The sequence below is a fragment of the Manis javanica genome, chromosome 7, assembly GCF_040802235.1.
Source record: "Manis javanica isolate MJ-LG chromosome 7, MJ_LKY, whole genome shotgun sequence".
In the NCBI taxonomy this organism is placed as follows: Eukaryota; Metazoa; Chordata; class Mammalia; order Pholidota; family Manidae; genus Manis; species Manis javanica.
The window spans coordinates 88,912,411-88,934,144 of NC_133162.1; the positions used below are offsets into that span (position 1 = coordinate 88,912,411).

At 42.6% G+C, this 21,734-nt stretch overlaps 1 long non-coding RNA gene across 1 annotated transcript in view; it reads left to right on the forward strand.

Annotated features, from left to right (window-relative positions):
* The first annotated feature begins 14,486 nt into the window (after nucleotides 1–14,486).
* Nucleotides 14,487–21,734, forward strand: part of LOC118972204 (uncharacterized) — a 54,502-nt gene continuing 47,254 nt past the window's right edge. Inside the window, exon 1 of the long non-coding RNA XR_012133324.1 lies at nucleotides 14,487–15,364. This is a non-coding gene — a long non-coding RNA (uncharacterized lncRNA). The remainder of the gene's footprint in view (nucleotides 15,365–21,734) is intronic.

Sequence of the window (21,734 nt, forward strand, 5' to 3'; positions counted from 1 at the left end):
CCAGAGGAAGAGCTAATATTACCCAACCTTATGCACCCCCAAGGCCATCACACCCAGTCCCTCAGTCCCAGACACCCTGCCACTCTTGACCTCCCCGCCAACTCTAGAACCAGTGGACCCACTCTTCCCAGGACCAGCAGCCAGACTGCACCCTCGGCCAGGAGAAGGCACCTTTCAGATGTTGGTGTGAGAGACACAGGAGCCTGAGAGGCATGATGAGGACAGGACCACCCAGCTAGGCTGGTCCATACTTTACTATCAACCCTTCTCCATGACTGACCTCCTCTATTGGAAACACAACACCCCATCATACTTGGAAAAGCCACAAGCCTTGGTTGATCTAATGGAATCCCTACTCCAAACCCATCAGCTGACCCAAGAAGACTGCCAACAGCTTCTCCACACCCTGTTCAACATGGAGGAGAGGAGGTGGATCATAAGAGGGTCTCGCCAATACCTGAAAGAGCACACACCAGCCAGGGGTCCCTAATCAGAGTGGATGGGCTGAAATCGCTGTCTCCAAAGAGTGCCCTGAGTGAGACTTCACTGCCCCTGAGGGACAGCACCACATCCACTGCTATCAGGGCACCCTCTTCCAGGGAATCAAAGCCGGGTCCAAAAAGCCTATGAACATGACCAAAGTATCTTCAGTCACTCAACAACCAGGAGAGTCTCTATTATGAAATACCATGTGAAGCTTATCACATCTACACCCCTTCAATTCTGAGTCACCAGGAAGCCAACAAATGGTCAACACCTCATTCGTGGCCCAAGCTGCCCCAGACATCAGACAAAAGCTCCAAAGACTTGAATGCTTTGCTGGAATAAATATCACTCAACTGATTAAAACTGACAACAAAGTATATCTAAACAGAGAAGTTCAGGCTGACAGGGAGGCTGAAAGAAGAATGAAGAAAAAGGCCAGCCTCCTGGTAGTTGCCCTAAAAGAAAGAAAGATGACCAAAAGGCAGAGAAAAGCCAGCCACCAAGAGGGGGAAAGCCTAGGAACTCCCCTATCCAGGGACCAGTGTGACTATTGTGAGGAGAAGGGGCACTGGAAGAATGAATGCTCCAACAGAGGCAAAGCCCCAAAGCCCGGTCACTGCTGGGAGGAGCCACATGGGGAAAGGCTCACTGGCCTGGCAGGAACAGACTCAGATTGACAAGGATGGGCTCTCTCACACTCGGCCTCCATGACCCCACGGTCAAGATGAAAGTGGGGGTCCAAACAAGACTTTTATGGTTGACACTCTGTGGTCACCCTCCCTGTACCCCCTTCAGTGAAAAGACTGCAACTATTCTCAGAGCCATTGGGACATAAGCAGTCCAGCAACACTTTTGCCAAGCCCACCAATGTGAACTTAGAGGCCTCAAGGTCCAAAATGAGTTTCTCCACCTGCCTGAGAGCCCCGTTCCCCTCTTCAGCTGAGATACACTCTCAAAGCTCAGAACCCAAATAATTTTTGAACCAACTGGACACACCAGCCTGAAACTAAACCCAGGCCAAGAAGGGCCAGGGTCCCTCGTACTGGCAATAATCACACCTAGGGAAGAGGAGTGGGGGCTATTCTGTGCCCAGACCCTCTGAAGTAGCCCACTTGAATTCAGAGCTGCTTCCTTCACTATGGGCTGAAGACAGTCCACCTGGACTTGCTCATAACTGTGCCCCTGTCATTGTAGAATTGACTCCAGGGGCCCAGCCACAGAGACAGCGGCAGTATCCCCTCTCACAAGAGGCAAGAGCAGGCATCCAGGAACACCTGATCAGACTCAAAGAGGCAGGCATTCTAACCGAGTGTCAGTCACCCTGGAGCACCCCACTTCTACCAGTCAAAAAGCCAGGAGGAAGGTACCAGCCTGTTCAAGACCTGCAAACCATTAATAAAGTGACTGTCTCTTCACATCTGGTGGTCCCAAACCTGTACACCCTCCTCAGCCAGATCCCGGAGTCTGCCAAATGGTTCATTTGCCTAGACTTAAAAGATGCCCTTTTTTGCCTCCAGCTGGCTCCCCAAAGCCAGCTCTTGTTTGCCTTCAAATGGACTGAACCAGATACGGGGTGGCAGATGCAGTCAACATGGATGCGGCTTCCACAAGAGTTCAAGAACTCACCCACTCTCTTTGGAGAGGCATTGGCCACAGACCTTGCCAGCTTTCTGAGGGAAGCCATATGCTGTGCCCTCCTGCAGTGTGTAGATGACCTCCTCCTTGCCAGTGACACCCAGGAAAATTGTACAAAAGGCACAAAGTCCCTCCTGCAACTCCTGTCAGACTCAGGATACCAAGCCTAATGGAAAAAGGCACAAATCTGCCAGCAGCGAGTCCGGTACATAGGCTTCATCCTCACCCAGGGAGAAAGGGCACTAGGGCTAGAGAGGAAAAAGGTCATTGACTCCTTACTCCAACCCCAGACAAAGAAAGGCATACAAGTGTTCCTGGGGGCCACTGGGTTCTGCAGAATCTGGATTCCTGGATTCTCAGCAATGGCAAAACCCCCTACAGCCTCCTAGGGGGACCAGACTGAGAACCCCCCCATCTGGACAGAAGAGGCAGGAGCCCCCTTCCAGGAGATAAGGCTGTTTTAGGGCAGGCACCAGCCCTAGGCCTGCCAGATATAGGGAAGCCCTTCAATCTCTTTGTACGTGAAAAGGAAAAAGTGGCCCTCAGGGTTCTCACACAGACTGTTAGGCCCTGGCAGCGACTGGTCACATACCTGTCAAAAAATGAACCTGAATACAGCAGGATGGCCACCCTGCCTCAGGACATTGGCAGCCACAGTTCTATTTATTACAAAAAGCAGATAAACTTACCCTGGGACAAAAACCTAAATATTAAGGTTCCTCATGCTGTTGTGTCCCTCATGAAGGGACACTGCTTCCTCTCCAACTCTTGGCTGGCACAGTATTAAAACTCCTCAGGGCTGTCTGGCTCACACACACACAAAAAAAAAAGCAATTTTGCATTGCAAAGAACACCAAAAGGGAAACAACCCTATAACACATGGAAACCAGCTAGCAGATAAGGCAGCTAAAAGAGTGGCCAATAAAAAGAAACAGATAAAGCTCCTTCCCTTACCATGGCCTTAACACCCCCAGTGGAGTCCTCTCCACCCAAGTACACTGAAAAGGAAAAGGACTGGGCCATGGCTGAAGGAGCCACTCTAACTAAAAAAGGATGGTGGATGCTGCCTGACAGACACATCTTTGTCCCAACTGCAACCAGAAGTCATCTAGTCAGCAAATAACATCAGCTCACCCACCTAGGAAAAACTGGACTAGAAGCCCTCCTCAAAAAGCAACACTACATCAGCCAGTTGCCAATATTATGCCAAGCAGTAAGTGAGCAGTGTGTAACTTGTGCCAGAAATAATGCTTGATCTGCATCATGACCCCACCTGGTGTCCAAAGGAGTTGCCCCCTTTTAAGACCTAAAGATAGGCTTCACAGATGTCCAACCAAGCAGAGGACTCAGATACCTCCTAGTAATAGTTTGTACATACTGTGGATGGCTCCAAGCTTTCCCCACTAGGATAGAATGAAGCTGGGAGGTAGCCAAAGTCCTCCTGAGAGAAATTGTGTCCTGGTTTGGCCTACTGTCTACAATTACCACTGATAATGAACCTGCCTATGTAGCAGATGCAGTTCAGATTTTAGCTAAATCTCTCAACATTACCTGGAAACTCCACACTGCATACAGGCCACAAAGTTCAGGGAAAGTAAAGCAAATGAATCATACCCTCAAGGAAACCCTAGCTAAGTTTTGCCAAGAAACTGGCCTCCTGTGGCCAGACTTACTGCCCCTGGCTCTCCTGCGTGGGTGCTGCCTGACAGACACATCTTTGTCCCAACTGCAACCAGAAGTCATCTAGTCAGCAAATACCACCAGCTCACCCACCTAGGAAAAACTGCACTGGAAGGCCTCCTCAAAAAGCAATGCTTCATCAGCCAGTTGCCAGCATTATGCCAAGCAGTAAGTGAGTAGCACACTTGGAGCTCAGGGCTTTTCTCCTTTTGAACTGGTGTATGGACACCCTTCCCCATGCCTAGGAAGCCTCCCAAAGAACCTATGCAAGATAAGAGATAAGGGAGCAAGAGAATAGCTCCAAGCCTTGGAAGCCACCCTAAATAAGCTGCAACAATACACCATAGAAAGAGCCCCAATATCCTTAGCGACTCCAGTACATTCCTTCCAGTCTGGGTCAAAGATTAGAAAAGGGGCACCCTCAAACCTCAGTGGACTGGCCACATTGTTGCTCTAACCACTCCTCCTGCCATCAAAGTTGTAGGCATCACTCTGTGAGTCCATCATTTCATAGTGAAAAAAGCCCACAATCTGGATGAAGAAATACATCAGTGGAAGGGCCCAGCCAGACCTCTAGAATCCTCTCCACCTCTGCATCCAACGATTACCCTCTGAATAATGAACACCTGCATGCCATGAATCCTGGCCCTTGCTGGAGTGGTATCTTTCATTCTGGGCATTGGACTCTCTGCTGTTGTCCCCCCAGGCTGGACTATTCCCCCCAAAATTGCCCTTTCTATCGTCTATTATGTAATCGTAGGTTGTTTTGCTGTGCTTACCTGTTTCTCCTAATTATACTCAAGCCTCAGCCTGCATCTCCCCACTACTACTCTGTAATGTTATTATAGCTTCTTTCCCTTCCCTTCCTCCTCTCACTCCCAGGGAACCTCACTGTGGTTGCATAAAGTCAGACAAATGGGGGATGGGGTCAGTGCCTACACCTACATGCCTGCTAAATGTCATGATAAGAACAGGGCCACCCTTTGCCTTAAAGACGAGAAAGGTACTGAACTAAAACAATAAATAAATGGGACTCAGACTGTGCAATTAGGGGAAGAAAGGGATCCACTGTCTGCTGGACCTACCTCACCCACTTTGGAATGTCTGATAGCTTGGAGTCCAGAACCAAGCACAAAAGGACAGGGATGAAAAGGTCAAGCAGGCCCTAAAGGCACTAACTGAAGAGCCAGTTTACCGCAATACTAACCACTCAGGTTTTTCTGTAACAGATTAAGCAGTTTAGTACTACTACGGGGTCTGCCTTCAGTCCCTTGAGTGTCCTCAGCTCCCACTACACAATGTTGGTGGAGGGCTGTGCTAAGGAGGTGCGCCAAGAAGGACTGTGGGGGATGGGGGAGGGATGCACATGCCCCTCCCACTCCTTTTTAATTTTAATCGGTCCTTAAAATAGGTGCCCATCTCCTCCAATTGTGCAACCTCCTGTGACATTTACACCTTCTGAGCTGCAGATGTTAAAATGGAATCTGTGGCTAACAACTCTTTTAACTGGCCTTGCTGGGCCAGCGGTTCTGTTGCTCCTTAGACTATTAGTGGGACCCTGCATGTTTAACTGGCTCCTTAACTTTATCAAGGAACACTTTTCTTCCATACAACTCATGTATATGCAGAGCCATTATGACCTATCATCAATTAAGGAGATGATGCCCCTAAAAACAAAGTCTTTAAAGGGGCATCAGAGGGGGGAGTGACAGGGAAATGTTTACAAGGTCAGCCATCTAGTCCAGGTGACTCCCTTCTGCTTCTCAGCAAAGACAACAGCAACTCTCTTCACTTCCTCCTCTGCCAGGCACACTCCCCCTTGCTTGCTGTTTGCTGTGCACATAGAAACGTTGCAGACAGGGAAGCAGAGAGATATATATTGCTCCCCTTGCCTTTGTTTGGGGCTCAGACCTTGGGAGATTACTCCCCTCTGAGCCCACTGGTGTAAAAATAAAACCTCAACCCTTCAAGACCTCTGAGTGCCGCTTGGTGTTTCCATCAGTGATCCAGTCCAGGTTTTCCAGGATTTTTTTTGTAACAAAAGGATTGTACACAATCCTTTAAATTTTATTGACACTTGTTTTATGGCTTAGCAGGTGGTGTTTCAGATTTCTGAAGAATTTTATTTTGACCAATTTTGCTAAGGTTATTGCTTTTATGGAAGAGCAGAATTTCAGAAGCTCAAACTTCACTATTCCAAAAGGGCTCACCTCGTTAAGTAATTTTTAATCAATTTTGAATAACTATATGGTTGCTAAAAGAAGAACTTGAACAGGAAACCATACAGTGGAAAAAAATTCATTTCAAAGTAAATACTAATGGACATCTATTGGTGGCAATTGAGTGAGTACTAATTAAAATGAGGCTTAGGGTGGACTGAAAACAGTATTACACTGGAACACTACTCACATCTGGTTAATTTATGGGTAAGCGAACTTTTTTGGGCCACACTTTCCTATTCTGTTAATTAGTAAAATTCATTCTCAGGCAGAGCCATGCAGGAATATAAGACATCATAGTATCCACCATCCAATAAAGAACATTTAAATTTCACCTCTTTGCAAAATTAAGTAAACTGAGGTATATAAAGCAAATTGTTATCACTTTACTATTACAACAAATAAAAATAAATATCTAAATCTCTAAGAAACTTCATAAATTTTCCAAATAAAGGTCATAACTATTAACCCACATATTTGCTCATCATTAGATTTAATGCATCAATTTCATCTATTATTTATATCTTCACATATCTTACATCCGAGCTATCCCCCATGACCCAAAGAGAGATGCTCCCTGGCCACCAGTTCAAAAAGGCATCCTGTACTTCTTGTAAAAATCAGTCTAATGCAAGGTAGGAACTTAAGCTTTAATGGGCAGCAAAAGTAGGGTAACTTGAGAAGACAGATATAGATGGAAAACAAATATAAGATTGTCCATGAACAACCTCGCTGGCCACACTTTTGGGAGCTGTGGCCACGCAGCTGGTTACATGGCCATATAGGACATCTTTAGACAGACCAGAAAACCATGTAGAAAATCTTGGCTCAGAATTGTTCAGTGAAGAGACAAAGAGTTAAGAAACTATCTGTCATCTCCCTCTGGTCCATGTTTTCCCAATGGGAGTAAATTTTCCCACCACTTCTAGGAAAGATCAATTGATCTTTTGGGCAAATCCTAGGGCAACCAGATCTAGAATTAATGAGAGGAGCTTTAACATTTTTTGGTTAGTTTGAATTCCTGCAGAAGCAATGTGATGAAGACCAAGTTGGAGCTCACCACTCAGGGCTAGCTTTTTCATTTGCAGAGACCAGTGCAAAATAAAAATGCAAGTCCTCTTTTTCAAAAGCAGGGAAACAACTCCATTAAAGACACTAAAATATAAGCCTTTTTCTTTCTTCTGTGGTATCTCTCTTATGGTGTTTTTTATTTGCTATGTAATTTTAAATAAACAAAAATTAAAAATTTTAATTATTAGCATGAATATTACCCATTGTTTTATATTGTCTAATGTGTTTTTAATGCCACAATAAGGGCATTTAACTCCTATGTAGAAGCACCAAAGTGTGTTTTTGAAGTTCATACTTGCATAGGTATTTCATTTGTACCAGAACAGTGGAAGTACTGCACAGAACTAACTCAGCTATTGCACTTCTTGATATGCATACATTTACAAAACTCTACTTTCTGCTTACAGATTAGTAAGGAAAGTCTGAGAGGAGAAGGAACTATGGGTTGCCCTATCATTCCCTATCCTTCTATGCCATCATTTAAAGCATAAATTATTAACTAATACAGAAAAGTAACAATAATAGGAAATGATATTATAAGGTCCCTTGATATGCATATTTCTTAGAATTCCATTGCTTGCTTTCTGCATTCAAAGCAAGTTATTGTGCAAACAAAAAGCATGGCTTCTCATAGTTATCCTCACTCTTGCCTACTCAGTCACAGACGTAACACACTTTACTTCATCCTCACTTTAAGTCACTGAACTCCAACACATTGTGGGTCTACTGGCATGCTGTGCTCACAGGGAATCACAAAGGCTACCTGAAGATGGGGCAGCAAGAAAGTGCAGCTGACATGCATATTGCAAAAATCTCCTCTGCTTAAATGCATACTCCATTGTCCCCTTAAACTTCACTTACCAAATATAAGTCCAATTACACAGTTATTAAGAATTCTAAAATGCCCACAATAGAACATTAAACTAAGCCTATGGCTTTTCAGAACCCAGGGATCTGTGCAACTTACATCCATTTAGGTGCCGCCTCAAAGGAGACAGGAATGGGGAAAGGCTGTGAGAGTCCATGGAGCTCGAAAAGGAAGCAGTCATGGGAGTTGCAGCTGGAGCTTCTCATGAGCCAGCAACTGAGGACTCAGGTAGTGGGTAAGGCTGAGATATTCTGAGCAGGCACATAAAATGCATTTGATAAATTCTGCTTTATTTTGCTTCACCTAATTTACTAACTTAACTAATTTTTTTTTTGAAGATGTGAATTTCTTTTGTATTTGTTTGGTAATACAGAGTTAAAATAAAATAGAAATAACCAGTATTAGCTTAAATTGTTTTCATTTTATACCAAAAAGAGAATTTTTTACTGAATTTTGTTCTGACTTGCAGCTTCTCACAAAAAAACATGGGTATTTATACTTTAAAAGAATGCTGCTGAAGCTCTAAGAAATTTATAAATATTCCTAAGTTATATACAAAATAATTATTAAACACATTTTCCACTATTAACTGTAATGAGAGTTCATCTTATTTCCTCTTTTGTCTGGACCTAAAGTTATATAATTTCTATTAATACCACATATTAAGATCTACCACCATATTATCTGAAGGGGTGGATTCTGACTTGAGTTGCATTAATCAGTTTCCTTTGGAAATATCCTCAGTCCTAGTCAAGAATTAGTACCTTAAAGAAAACAAGGTCAGTACCTTCTGGATGCAGGTTCATATAGCAGAGAATAAATAGCAAGGAGCAAATTCATAATCTGGTCTATTGTCAGAGCCAAACACATGAATAAATTTAAAGGATTTAAATTTCCAGGCTTCTTTCATTTTACATCAGAGACCACAGACTCACCCCATACTTCTGCGCTGATATTGTAATTAGTGCATAAAAACAATGATTATTACAATTCATATTCATACAGCCTTTCACAGTTTACAAAATACATTACATTATATGGTCTTTAATAATTGGTCTTCCTTTCCTCACTTGAATAAAAGCACTGAGCAGGCAAGACTTGGGTCTGTTTTGCTCACTGCTTTAGCTTTATTTTCCAATTTGACCAAGGACAATTCTGTGCAATTATTTATTTACATTCACCAAATGTCATAATGGTCAATGCCAACGTTAAAAATATTCAGATTTTTTATTATCTTCAAAGTTGATTTCTCTTCAAAGATATTCCACTGGAGCCACATAATACATCATTATCAAACTGACACTGTCAGTCCCCAGAGGGCTAAAATATTGGCAGATTATTAGACTCCATGTTCCTTGGAATCAAGGCTGTATCTTCCCATCCTTACAATCATTTCTGTTCCTGTACTCACAGCACATTAAGTATGTATTCAATGTTAAATGCACGAAGGGAGGAATGTGGAGATGAGCATGTTGAGTTAGCAAACTTAGGACTGAAAAGTAAGGACAGGAACATATGAAACTTGACAGTCACACATCACACAAGTGACTTCACTTAGTGAAAACGATTTGCACAGGGAATTATAGGCCCACTTGGGCAGTGGCACCCTCATCCATTCCCCAAACCTCATAAGGAATGTTAAAAAGTGGAGAAACAGTCAATGTCTAAAAGGCCATCAGTCTCAATATTTTCAATATTCTTGAGATGGGCTTTGGCGCAGACCCCAATTCATAAGTTTTAAAAAATGTCATCACTTTTTTAGTAGTTGATAAAGACTACTAGGACAGTGGGATGCCTACTTAGAATTTTTTCTTTTGGCACCAGGCTATGACAGACTACTGCAGCTTCTCTCTTTAGCTGAGAAATATTATTGGGAACAATTATTTCAGTGATCACTCTTAGCTATTAAATGTAAATTAGCAGGCACTGTTGCCCTGCAGACAAAGCATAAAAGGACCTTTTGAGGTCTGAACTCTTTCAAATGCTTCAATACGTCTCACTATGTTATGTTGACCCCTGGGAAAAGGAGAAGGGCAGATTTCCTTTAGGACTGAGGAACCTCCTTGAAATAACCATCTGTTCCCTTGCAAGAAGCTGGAGATGTTCCTGAACTGCCTTCAAGTAGGTAGGCAGGAAAACATCTCAGGCCTCCAAGGGGGAACCCATTGCATGGTTCCTACCGAAGCCACCACTTTTCATGGGCAGTTCAAAATTCTTGAGCCTCACAGACTGCCTGAGTTTTGGTCTCAGCACAAGGTAGAGAAAAGCAGGACTACACTCCTTACCTCAGCTATTGGTTGGCCCCTGGTCAAGGACAGACAAGGTCAATCCACACATACTTTTTAAAAAAATTTAGATTATATGATTATGTGGGGTGACTTTGGTAGGGGCAAGAAAAGATGTTGGAAAGCTAGATGTTCCTCCCACTCCTCACTCCCAGTGCTACCACTGCCTGAGGTCCACAGGTAGGGCATTGGAGGGATGCTGAAGAATCAGTAGGCCTGCTAATTTCTGGGTTCTTGGAATGCCTTGACTGAAAGTCACATTCACTGGGACATTTCCCCTTGTCTGAAGTTTGCTAGGAGCCAAAGGCTGAGAACCAGCGATGTAATCTGCCTGGCAATTGCTGAGAAATGACCCATGAAAGGGCCTGCAAATGATGACCCCATTCCCTCCTTTAAGAGTGTATAAGGGAACAGCTGGAAATGGCTGAGGTGGAGAGTTTAGAGGTGAGGCTTCCCTGGAGGGAGCTGAGGGGGTTCTGTCCATCTTTGTCACTGGTCTCCTGTTGAGGTGGGGATGGGGATACTCCCCATTTTAAATGAAGGGGGTTTCAAAGGAATTACTAAGAGAACCTGACACGTTTCGGAATCTGGGTTGTGGGGACTTAATTCACACCTAAACGTCAAAGGATGAGAGCCTGGCTGGAGCAGTGTGCTGGCTACAGAGCAAGATGGACTGGGAAAGGAGTGTGAAGGGACAGAAGTCTACGTTCCTGTGAGCCAGATACAAAGCGTACAGATAGACCCCTGGAGGGCTGTAGCTGGGCTGGTGGAAGCCAGTGACTGGCTGTGATAGCCAGTGAGCGGAAGCCTCCCTGGTGCCATGTAACTGCCGTCAGAGGTCTCCAGCAGGGCCATCTCTCAGAGGATGCCATGCCAGCGTCCCACTGCGAGGTCAACTGGGAACGCCGCTAGGCCACCCGACCAGCCAACACCCATGACCAGTGCACTCCGCTCCCGGCCTCCCACTCGCTGTCCCGTGGGAGCCAGAGCCGGGGCCAGCGGTGAGGTGAGCAGGGAGAGTACGCAAGGCTGAGGAAGGTGAGGGAGCCATAAGTCTCCCTCCCGACGCAGCGCTGACTTGGGCAAACAGTCAGACTGATGAGAAATTTCGATGGACATTTTAACACTTGAATGTAATGGCAAGAGCATAAGATCAACATGAGATTCTACTGAGAATCAAGAAAAATGAGTTCGCAGACCAGGTTGACAGGGTAAGCTGTAAGAAAGAATAAAGTTGCTTTCAATTTACATTTTGAGTCCAGCTTATTCAATAAACTGGATACTAATAAATGAGGAGTATCTTTATTAGTATTCCAAGTGAAGAATGTGCTAGGGATAAGCATATTCATATGGTTTCAACAGGAGTTCTGGAAATCATCTGGGAACACATCATCTATTGAAAACAATTCATGTACATAACTTACATTTTCCATTACATTGTATATTTCCAAATTCCACCCTGCCAAAGAAATTTGCGTTTTGCTTCCAAATGATTAAAAGAAATATTTTTAAAACTAAAGTTCATATATTAGTCACCAAACACTCTGAATTTAGAGATTACATATAATAATAAAAATCATTTTCACATCAGGTTTGAAAGAGGAATTGATACAGACTTTTGAACTTGTATTTTTTTGGAGCAGCAGGCAATTTCTGAAACATATTTCCAATTACTGAGGAAGTTTTTCCCAGGGAAGTGAATAAACTGTCCAAGATCCTAATTTCCACATCAAGAAAACGTGAAAAGAACTCTATCACATAAATGATAATGGGCAGGTTTTAAGTACTTCATCTAAAGAATGAGAATTCTAGCAATTAACCAAAATCAAAGTAACTCAGAATACAATGTAGTGAGATTTCTAAAAAGCAATGTCTCCAGTACCTGCAGGCTCTTCTGTGCACTTTCAGCTCTTCAGCAGGAAGCTTATGGCGGCATTAAGTCTCAAAAATTCCTTCTGTAAGGGACTATAAATTGCATACCAGAAAACAATATTTCCTTTCTAGGGCCTGAGAAATTAAGTTATATATATTTTGGTCTTCAAAGACCACCATGAGTTAGGATAGAGACAAAAACCAGACAAGGGATGAATTTCCCATAATGTGTACATTTATGAAAGAGAAATATTCATCACTACCATGCAATTTCAAACTAGGGCTGCTAAGTAGCACCAGGAACTCAGATTCCCAGTGTTGAGAGCAGCAACTGTATGATTCTGCACAGGGTACGCCACCCAGTCTAGAGTAACAGACCTCAGCATCTGGCTCTAGGCTGTATGCTAAGGAAGCATTAAGGGTTTTGCATATTTAGAGGGAACTATTTAACGTCGCTCTACTGAGGTAAGAGGAAGGAAAACAGCACCAGACGCGGGGAGCCGACCTGGTCCTCCTGGCCAGGTCCTGGTGTTTCAAGCCGGCCCATATTCTCAGCTCAGTCTTGGTTAATGTGGACAATTTCCCAGAAGAGCAACATCAGACAAGGCCCCTATGTGACAGTGATAATTAAGCATAAACAGGACTGGTCCTTACTCACGTCCGAGCTCAGACAAAACAAGTACATTGTTAAAGCCACAAAAGTAAAACTCCCTTAGCTGCCCGATGGCATCCACTCCAGAGCAAGCCCCAGTTTCTCAACTCTCCCCAAATTACCGGAGGTGAGCCCAGATGCTGGAAGTCCTTTCAAACCCTCTCTTGCAGATGCCCCTCAGCTCCCCATGGGGTATGTTCTCCCTCCCTGCAGAAAGTAACAAGCCAAACTTGTTCAGTTACAGGTATATTTCTGGTCTTTGGCTGGCGGGCAAATTTGGACATTTACACTCAATAAAAATATATCCACTTTAAATGTAAAGGTCAATATATTTGGGCAAATATACACATCCATGTAACCTCCAGCAAAATTAAGATACAGAACATTTCCATCACTTTGTGTCATTTCCTAGTTAAACTCCACACAAGCTCCAAGAGCAGGCAACTCAATGACCTAACTTTGTTATAAAGTTTTGAGTAAATGCATTCATGAATTCTATATTTTTCTCTGCTGGCTAGCTTCCCTCACCATATGATGTGGCTAATAAAGATCGTTTTATTTCTTCCTTCTTAGTAGGTACATATTCTACCTCTTTTCTTTGTCATACTGCACACGCTGAGATCTCTTTGATAACATGGAATAGAAGTGGCCAGGGTGGACCTCTCTGCATGATTAGTTGTCACCATTAACTGTGACAATAGCTATGATGTTGCTTAGACACACATTATCGGATTAAGGCATTCTCTTCTTTTCCTAATTTGCTTAGAGTTTTCATTATTAACAAGTAATGAACTTTGTCAAATGTTTTTCATACACCTATTGAGGTTTTTTAAAAATCTTTTATTCTGTTAATATGGTGAATTGCAGTCCTTGATTCTTAAATGTTAAAGCAACCAATATTTGCAATTCTAGCATAAGTCCCCATTTCATATCATCATCCTGTTACGGAAAATACTGAAAAAAAAAAAGCTTGGACTGGATCACTGACGGAAAACATCAAGCGGCACTCGGTGGGAGGTCTTGGAGTGTTGAGGTTTTATTTCACACCGGTGTGCTCAGAGAGGAATAAATTTCCAAAAAGTCTGAGCCCTGAACAAAGGAAAAGGGAGCAATTTATACCTTTCTGCTTCCTTATCTGTAACATTCCTATGGGTACAGCGAGCGAGCAGAAACGGGGGAGGGATTTTAGGGAGCGAACCTTAGGAACCAGTACTCGGCAGAGTGAGAACTAATGGAGTGTATTTTTTTGTTTGGGTTGAGGAGGGGGTGAGGCGGGGGGGAGCCACCTCATAAATTAGTGTCCTTGTAGTGTTGTTTATGTTGAGGAAGGAGGGGTGTGAGACAGAGTGGAGCCACCTGCTAGGTTGCTGTCCTTGTAAATTTTCCCTATCATTCCCCCCTCTGATGCCCCTTCAAACACTTCGTTTTTAGGGGTCATCATCTTGACTTATGACAGACCGATAGCCTTGCAGAGCCAGTATATGGTGGTGGCTCGATTTGTAACAGTGTTTTCTATGAAGTTTATGAGGGCATTTAGTACACAGGGGCCAATACTGGCAAGGAGGAGGATGGATATGAGGGGCCCAGCCAGTGGAAGTAACCAGGAAGACCACTGATCGAATCCCTAGATCCCCCTTGTCTCTAGATCTTTTCCTCTTTTTAATATTCTTTCTTTCAGTTCTTTGATTTTTGTGGTCACTGTAAGAATAGAAATAAGTTAGCATAAGCATAGCCATCTTAAAGGCCTAGAAGCCATTTTCTGAGTATGTGACTTAGAAAGAAAAACTGGAACTGAGTAAGGCCTTGAAAAACAAGTTAATCATGAACACCAAGTAGTAAGCAGCTGTGGCCTTTAGTCAGCTAACCTTGGTCAGCTAATCTTACATACCAAGCTTATTGTGCAGAACCTCCCTGACAATTGAAGACTGGTCTTATCTTGCTCCTGCCTAACCCCAAGATGTATGTCTTGCAAGAATAATGTGCAGCTGTAGAAAATTGCTATGAGTTAAGTGTTTTAAAAATGCTATATAAACCCTTAGCTTTGAGTGCTTAGGGTCCTTGTTGAGACCCGCTGTGTCGGGCTGACACTTGGACCCCAGCTAGCTGGCTGAATAAAGACTTTGCTTGAATTTACATCTCTATGCCTGTGTAGTTTGTTCTCTGGAGAAGCCTCAGAAGCCTGGACCCTAACATTTGGGGGCTCGTCCAGGATACGAGCGGCTTCCCTGAGAACAAAGGACAGCTAGAGGCAAGGTCTAATTGTCCGGACGGAGCAGTGTAATTCGAGGGTCACCCCCTCGTGTCTGCATAAATCCATTATAAAGCGGGAGTCGCCATCCAGTGTATAGTCTCAGGTTAGTGGTCCTGAGTGAAGAAGTCCGGGCTGGTAGTCCCAGCCCCCAAGTTAGTGACCCTGGGTAAAAGCCCAAGTAACCAATCCTGGCCCTAGAGTCCGAGTGACTCGGCCTTAAGAAGGCAAATCCAATCAGCAGAAAACTGGCGCCCGAGGAGGAAAAGACTGAGCTCGTCACCCTGCGGCAGTCCGAGTGGATGCCCTTTGGGAGAATTACTAGAGTTTTTGAGGACCCTGAAAGTGGTGAGTGTGGTGCGCACCAGAGTGAGAGAAAGACCGGTCCGAACAAGTGCGATCAGATGTAGTGTGTGTGCTTGGTGTTATCATTTATTGTTTTACTGTGTTTTAGTTTCAGTTTATATTTTTTTGCACTTCTCATTTTAAGTTTCCTTGTTCTAAAGTTCTCCTGCTCTCTCCGTTCCTCCTTTCTGCCACTACATCATTCCCCGCGGGCACGGGTCGGGCAATTAAGAGCCATTAAGGCGCCCGCCGCTAGAAGACTCCTGTGACAAGATAAGGGGGTCACAGCCGCGAATCCCAGATAAATTCGCGTCCCCCATAGAAAGAAAACTGCAACGACAGGCACTTGTTCACAAGCACATACAATAGTCATTTTGTTTGAAGTGGCATCTTCATCCTTCGCCTTTGTCTCCCTCATATTCTTTTTCCTTCTTCTTTCTCACCATGGGACAGACTCAGATGACCCCCTAAGTGTGTAAATGAATATATCTTTCTACCTCCGGATAGTATTAATGAAATTGATTTAAAGACAAGAGCTTGTGAAAATTAAGTATTCTAAAACTTCCAGAAAACCTGATAAAAAGTGTTAAGCATTAATGCTAATTTGAGTTTGCCTGAGGCAGGCATGTCCTTGTAGTTATCAGCTGCCTAAATTTACCTGAAGTCATTTAAGTCATGTGATCTGCTAAATCTTTTAAGAATAAAATGCTTAAAAGCTTGGCTTTGTCTAATATTCAGTAAAAGTCTTGTAAGTAATCTAGAATAGTTGTTACTAATGAGTGAACTAAATGAGGGTGGCAAGTGAACACCTTTTTAATTGTGTGTTACAGTGTGTATACCTACCTACTGCCTGAGAATCTTTGTAGTAACCTAAAACCTTAAAGTTTTGCTAAATTAAGAAGATGTACTCTATGAGAGATTGTGCTGTAAAGCTCATAGTTACAGAAATTATAAAATGTGTTCATAAATTTGTCAATCTAAAGAATGTTAGTTAAACAATTTACAATAGCCTACTTCTCAGTGTTCACTGGAAATTAAAGTTTCTAATAGTTTTAAGTTCTAATTAAAACTACTTAAAGTAATAAAACATTTCTCTATGCTAAAAGATGTATGTTTTAATAAGAAAAAGTATAAAGAATGAAAACTCTTCTGCATGCTAAAGAATGTGTTTTGTGATAAAAGAAAGTAACTTTGTTCTAAAGTACAGCTATTTATTTAAAGAGAGAAAACAGCGTAGTGCCTTTTGTTGTAGAAGATCCGCTCAGCCTGTTGCTTTGGGGAGAGAGTCAAGATGTTTAGAGATAAAGTGAGATAAACCCAGTCAAGCCGCAGGCAAGCCCAGGCATAATTCTCACCGGCTTATGTGCTTGAGACCATGGGGCAAATGAAGAATAAATTACTATATTCTTACAGATATAGTCGTGCCTAGTGAAATTAAAGCAAGTGAGTCTTGATATCAAGTGCACAGCAAAATTAGAATCTCGTTTCCAGTTAAACAGTTTTCTTTAACTGTTAGTCTGCTCTTAATGTTGAAAGATCAAAGCAGTTTCTCATGCTTAAAGTCTCAGTGAGTTGCCAGAATATTAAAAAAAAAAAATGAAATCGTAATATTAAAAAGACTAAAAGCTAAAGTTTGTTAACAACTGTATAACCTTTATTTGCCTTTGAAATATTTTGTTATTGAAAATAATTGCATGGCCTGAGAAATTGAATTATTTATTCCATATATTTTTATAAGTAGAAAAATCTCTAACCAACAAATGATTAAAGTTGTTACTGATTATTTGTTTTCTTAATTTATCCTAAGCAGAATGGTAACAAAGCTTTTTTCAGCTGATTAAATGCACTTAGTTAACAAACCAAAATTTATCCTTAAAAATTAAACTGTAGAATCTGGACAAAATTATGTTTCTCCCAGAAAAACAAGTTTCACTGTAAAAGTTTAGATAGACAAACGTGTGACCACTTTTAAGAAAAGTTGTAATAGATTTTTTTTGACAACCACCAAGTCTTCTTGTTTAATTTATATGCTGTATGTTTTTAAAAACATGGGGGACTCTCCATACTTTTTAATGCAAATGATCTTAGAGCTTTTAATAGAATTTGCATAGCAGCTTATATCTACTACTAAAGAGTAAAACATTCTTGAAGTTTTCAGGGAAAACCTGTAGACTTAAGCACTTTCTCTGCTTTTTTTTGTATCTAGTCTTAGACACTTATGCTAAGTTCAAAAAAGTGCTTTTACCTCTAGTTAACTCTGATATTTTCCAGAGGGCCCCTGGAACATGTCAGAAAAATTTTTTCTCATTAGAGAAAGTATTTGACTAATTTGGCTTATTTATCTGATATATACCAAGAAAGCACTGTCAAAGAGAATGATGCTAAACTTTGTTACTGAATGTTTTATATTACAGAAATATCAGAATTTCCTTATGTCAACTGTCTTACAGTAAGCTCTCATCAGATCTTTAACCATTGTCATTTGTAAGTCTTTTGTCATTTATAGTATTATCCCTAAACTAGTAAAGAACTAGATTTCAGCAGAACAGGTATTAGTTACATAAGATTACATAAACTAAAGAAAATAATTTTGTGTCTTTTTGTTTCAAATGTTGCTGATAAAGTGTTTTAACCTTGTTCTCTTAAACTGACAACAGTTTAGTAAATGACTATCTTTATGAGCAGAATTGAAACATCCTTCTCTCTACCTGATCCCTCCAGAGTTTAAAAACTTTCAGTGACTGTTTTTGTATTCCATGGCAGTATGTTTATTTGCACGAGTTCAATAAGAATCTGCTTTCCTTGTGAGAAGACTACTTAAGAACACTAGTTATACTGCCAGGGCTTTGACTGGAATGTCATACCTGAGAGACATGCGCATAGACTCAGATGTAAACAACTTTAAAGAACTAAGATTGACTTTATAAAGCCAACAAAGCCCCTTAGAAGAACTGGCCTGATACTTTGCTTACAGAGTTCCCAGCAGCCTTACCAAGTGAGTAAAGAAAGTCACTTCCTGGCAAGTGCAGAGACCTCGAGAAGAGAAGAATTCATCCAAATCTACAGGTACTGCAAGCAAAGCCTGATGGCAAGTCTAGCTTGGCTGTCTGGCCTCAAAAGAGAGGACTTTAAAAGTTCAATCTGAAATTCCTTACAAAAAGTTCCAGCAAAGCATATTTAAAAGAGCCTGTGTAATCAATTGCTCTTCTTGCTACACTTGTGCAAATGATCAAGCCAGCTGTTAATTATTTTCTTAACCTGGTTACTTCTAATAAAAATGAGGGTGATTTTAGAGAAAAGTATTGTTTCCATAACGGCAGCCTCCTTCCAGAATAGAAAATCCAACTCCAGATGTTGCTACATAACCTAATAACACAATTTGTTTTATCTTGCCTAGAAGCCACAAAACTGCAAATAGTAATAGAAATGAAACCCAGAATAGAAGCGCCAGCCTTCTGAGGCCCTCTCAACTGACCAGTGATAGAGACCTAGCTGCACCCTTTACTGCACCCCCTTCTCAGCACGAAGCAGCCAGAGCGGTCATTGCCCCTTTTCCCTAGCAGCAGCTAGAGTCCCTGTCTGTAGAAGAGAGAATGAGACAAAGACCAAGACTCACTTTATCCTCTTTAAGTAAGCAAAGAACCTGCATTGAGAGAGTTCCTAAAACTTACACCTCCCTCTGCAACAAAACAGAAGTAATCAGCACCACCCCAGCTTATTCTAACAAGTAGTAGGCCTGCCAAACCAGAGTCACTCCATGTGTTACCTTTATCAAAGAACGCATTAGCACCATGCAAATCATAGTGTTGAGACAGAACTATCAAAGTGTTAACCAAACAGATGACCCCTAATTTCATGATTGAAATAGATACAAGAAGAAGAGGGGAATGTAAGAATAGAAATAAGTTAGCATAAGCATAGCCATCTTAAAGGCCTAGAAGCCATTTTCTGAGTATGTGACTTAGAAAGAAAAACTGGAACTGAGTAAGGCCTTGAAAAACAAGTTAATCATGAACACCAAGTAGTAAGCAGCTGTGGCCTTTAGTCAGCTAACCTTGGTCAGCTAATCTTACATACCAAGCTTATTGTGCAGAACCTCCCTGACAATTGAAGACTGGTCTTATCTTGCTCCTGCCTAACCCCAAGATGTATGTCTTGCAAGAATAGTGTGCAGCTGTAGAAAATTACTATGAGTTAAGTGTTTTAAAAATGCTATATAAACCCTTAGCTTTGAGTGCTTAGGGTCCTTGTTGAGACCCGCCGCGTCGGGCTGACACTTGGACCCCACCTAGCTGGCTGAATAAAGACTTTGCTTGAATTTACATATCTATGCCTGTGTAGTTTGTTCTCTAGAGAAGCCTCAGAAGCCTGGACCCTAACAGTCACTATTCCTGATTGATTAATATAATAACAGCATTCTTCCCCTAGGAATACACAGGTTACCCCCTTTTCAGCTGTGAGCAGGTCTAGGGCTCGCTGGTTTTGAAGCGTGACTGCTGCAAGTGAATTAATTTGACCTTGCAAGGAAAGGAGGGAGTCCGCAACATTTTCCGTGTCCCCGTTTAGTTCTTGAGAAAGTTTGTGATAGTAGTGGAGCAAAGAGCCTAAGCTAGCTGCCCCAGCTCCAATTCCTGCAAATGTCCTTGTGCCTAACAAAACTATGCTTAGAGTAGCTCACTTTTGTATTCCTGTAAAGGGGCTGAAAGCTTGTTCAACCTGTCAGTTAGTCCGGACAGACATATTGGGGGTGAGGAAGACAGGCATGCATAAACCCGTCCAGCTCATCTGGAGGCATTGGAAGGTGGTACTTCTGCACAGGAGGAAAATTCTCGGGGGAACACAATAAGTTTTTGATGAGTTGGTGGTGTAGTTTTTGGAACACAACCTGGCTGGGATGGAGCCATAGCTAATGTTGCCTGTCTTTGAGTTGGTTAGGCATGTTATGTTGTCTGTGGTAGGTTGGAGCTGGACTTTATAAGCTACTGGACTAGTTAGTACAGTCTGGTTCTGGGCTATATTATTTTCGGCTACCTGAGTGGAACTCCGGTATGAGGGCACTGGGGTTCCAATATAGGCTTTATGGGCTAAGGGTAAACAAAGCCAGCAGGCTTGTATCTGGCTGCTGATGTGTTGAATTAACCCACAGGTGACCTGGTGGTTAGGTACTACAATCTGAGTTAGTTTTTGGAGTCCTGAAAGGTCAATATTGCAGTAAGCTGGCTCTGTAGTTAGTGTTTTAAGGGCCTGCTTGACCTGTTCATTTCTGTCTCTTCTTGCTTGATCCTGGACTTCCCCCTCCCCCGCCCTGCCATTAGACATTCCAATGTGGGTGAAGTAGGTCCAGCAGACGGTGGATCCTCTTTTCCCTCTAACTGCACAGTCTGAGTCTCATTTAATTATTGTTCCTGTCCAGTACTTTTACCCATCTTTAAGGCAAAAAGTAGCTCTATTCTTATTACAACATTTAGCAGGCATATAGGTATAGGCACTGAATCTAGTCCCCCATTTGTCTGTCTTTATGCAACTACACTGAGGTTCTCTGGAAGTGAGAGGGAGGAAGGGAAGGGAAAGAAGATATAAAACTAACATACTGGGGAGATGAAGGCTGACACTCGAGTATAGTTAGAAGAAACAGGTAAGCACAGCAAAACAACCTATGATTATTCAATAGACAACAGAAAGGGCAACTTTTTGAAGAACAGTCCAGTCCTGGGGGGCAACAGCAGAGAGTCCAATGCCCAGAATGAAAGACACCACTCGGCCAAGAGCCAGGATCCATGGTGTGCAGATGTCCATCAGTCAGAGGGCGATCGTCGGATGTGGAGGTGGAGAGTATTCTGGGGGTCTGGCTGGGGCTTCCACTGATATGCTTCTTCATCAGGGTGATGGGCCCTTTTCATTTTGGAATGATGAACCACGGAGTGATGCCTGCAACTTTGAGGGCAGTAGGAGTGGTTAGAACAACAATGTGGGGGCCAGTCCACTGAGGTTTGAGGGGATCTTTTTTCCAATCTTTAACCCAGACTGAGTCCCCAGCCTGGAAGGAATGTACTGGGGTTCCTAGAGAGATAGGGGCTCTTTCTATGGTGTACTGTTGTAGCTTATTTAGGGTAGCTCCCAAGGCTTGGAGCTGTTCTCTTGCTCCCTTATCTCTTATTTGCTGTAGGTTCCCTGGGAGCCTTCCTAGACATGGGGGAGGACATCCATACATTAATTCAAAAGGGGAAAAACCTTGAGTTCCAGGTGTGCAGTGAACATGCAGGAGAGCCAGGGGCAGTAAATCTGGCCATGGGAGGCCAGTTTCTTGGCAAAACTTAGCTAGGTTTCCCTTAAGGGTGTGATTCATTTGCTCTACTTTCCCTGGACTCTGTGG